We start from the raw sequence: 2,524 nt of genomic DNA, 5'->3' as shown, positions 1-2,524 counted from the left end.
TATTCTGATGGAAAATGAATGAGGCAATTTGCTTGTCTTAAAACTCTGGGTATAGTGTTAATCATTGCTGCTTTAGCAGCTTTTCAGTTTCTGTCAGTTATTGGCTGTGGCATGTCAGGATGTGATTTTGTGTGCATTTGTATAGAAATCATACTTTTTGTAACTCACAGGAGCCAAACAGAACGCATTTCAAACAACAGGTAAGGGTTAACAATATCTCACGGAAATTAACCTTCAAAACAGATTATCAACTTCATAGCATAATAAGCACAATCATAACATCAGAGAATTGTTTAAAATTTTCCCAAGGTAATATGAATGACAGTCAGTCCAGAACTATACAGAAGCTTAGTTCATGGCTTGCAGTTTCCCTGTTGTTCCGCGGCAGGATTTATTTAAGTCTATTGCAGCATATTATGTTTTCCTAGATGCATGTGTGAAAGCCCTGAGGCCTTTCATTGGTTCAGGTCCGCATCTGGTATGGCCTTTAAAGGTAAACTGTTGAATTCTGCCACAATCTGTGCTTAAGGAGATGAATTAAAATATTACCACTAAAACTTGCCAGGGCATCTTGAAATCCAGCGTCCTCAGTTGTCATCCTATCCAAATTGTCTTTCAGAGCTGGAATGTTGGTAAAGGCAGGATCTCTTCCGTCCAGTTCCTCAGTGGTGCTCTGCCTCAAATGACAAGCTTGCAAATTCAATAGCAACTTACACAGATTTAGGTGGTATGGCATGACAGAAAAGGCTGGTTTAGAACTAACAGCGAGTTTCTCTCAGTTTGATCTCACTGAAACAAAACTGCAATGCTTCATACCTGCTGGAAACAAAAACTAGGCAGATTTGCCTTTCAGGATCTCTCCTGTTTTGACTGCTCTTTATTACCTTGGTATAATTTTCTAACATTTGGTTTGCCTCTGCAGCTAGCAATTCGTCAGACTTTAAGCTGGAGTTCTCCCCTAACAACACAAAGAGAGGGTGTAGGTCCCCTCTGTTTATGGTTAAAACCGGTTTTAAGCAACTGGTAGCCCTTTGAGGTTTCTGCAACTCGCGTAAATATAGATGTATTTTACCTCGAGCTGTGTCACCTGTGTAGAGCTTTTTTGCTGTGTTGTCCTCTCCATGGCAAGTCCAGAGTTGTGGCTGTTGGATTCCTCCTGAAACAGCCTGAAGATCTGCACCTTGGGCAGTTTTGGTTAAAGCAGCAGAAACAATTAGCAGTTCATTTCTTGTGGTCGTGGTTATTAATGTGTCCTCTGCATAATGATGTATTATGGCTGTNGGGGAATTCAACTTTATTTAAGAAACAGGGTAATCTTAGCAAACTACAATTTCTTAAAAGCGACCTGTGGCTGAGGTAATGTTATTTTGTGAGGTGTTTGTTCTTTATTATTTGATCAGTCAAACAACTATTTTCATTCATACACTCATATCATACTTCGGTGGCCACCGTACACACTCACGAACACACACACACACACGCACATTCCAGAGATTGTTTTTCACCACGTTGGTCATTTTCTAATGTAAACTTGAAACATAACATAACTCTTTTCAAACTTCTGCGTTGCTCTGGTTCCTGCTGCTGTGGTTACATATTTGAATAGGGTTTTACACACCTGGAAGAAACCTGCTTGAGTTCTTTCTTATAACTTTTAGGCATAGCTTTCTCTCCATGTCATAAATCTAGGAATCTCATCCATCATCCTGAAATCAAATCTTACTATGATTAGCAACCTGGGGGAAACAAACGCCTGAGGTTTGTGCTGCTTTTCAGACCTGCTTCTTTCAGCACTGTAACAACTCAAAAATTGATAACATACATAGCTTTTTACAGATGTTCTTACAGGTTACACCGGTTCTCCCCTCTTTTGTTTAAATCTGCATGTGTTTCAATATATGCCTTTACTGTTTTATGGATTAGTGTGAAATGCTTGACATGAGAATCTTCCTATTTCATAGGAAGTAACTGCCTAATATTAATGTTAATCTATTTTAGAGTACCAAAGGGTTGCTAAGCAACTAACTCATGTGTTTTACACTTTTGTGTTTTGTCTAGTGGATGTAGTAGCAGTTATGTTTTGTGGATGTATATCTATTTGCATGTACATTTTCAATATGTCTAATTCAAGGATGTATATATCTATTTGTCAGATCTCACTTGCCATTAACCAGCTAGGGTTAATGTTTTCTTGAGACGGCCTGAGTATGGTTTCCTGACAGTGTGGGCATGCCTTGATGTTGTAGTTTTTATTAATTGTTATTCTGAATGGTCTCTTTGAGAACCTGTATTCTGATGGAAAATGAATGAGGCAATTGCTTACTTTAAAACTCTGGGTATAGTGTTAATCATTGCTGCTTTAGCAGCTTTTCAGTTTCTGTCAGTTATTGGCTGTGGCATGTTAGGATGTGATTTTGTGTGCATTTGGTATAGAATTCATACCTTCTGTAACTTACAGGAACCAAACAGAACGCATTTCAAACAACAGGTAAGGGTTAACAATATCTCACGGAAATTAACCTTC

The sequence above is a fragment of the Lepidothrix coronata genome, unplaced genomic scaffold, assembly GCF_001604755.1.
Source record: "Lepidothrix coronata isolate B3197 unplaced genomic scaffold, Lepidothrix_coronata-1.0 Scaffold395, whole genome shotgun sequence".
NCBI lineage: Eukaryota > Metazoa > Chordata > Aves > Passeriformes > Pipridae > Lepidothrix > Lepidothrix coronata.
Note: the sequence above shows the minus strand (reverse complement) of the source record.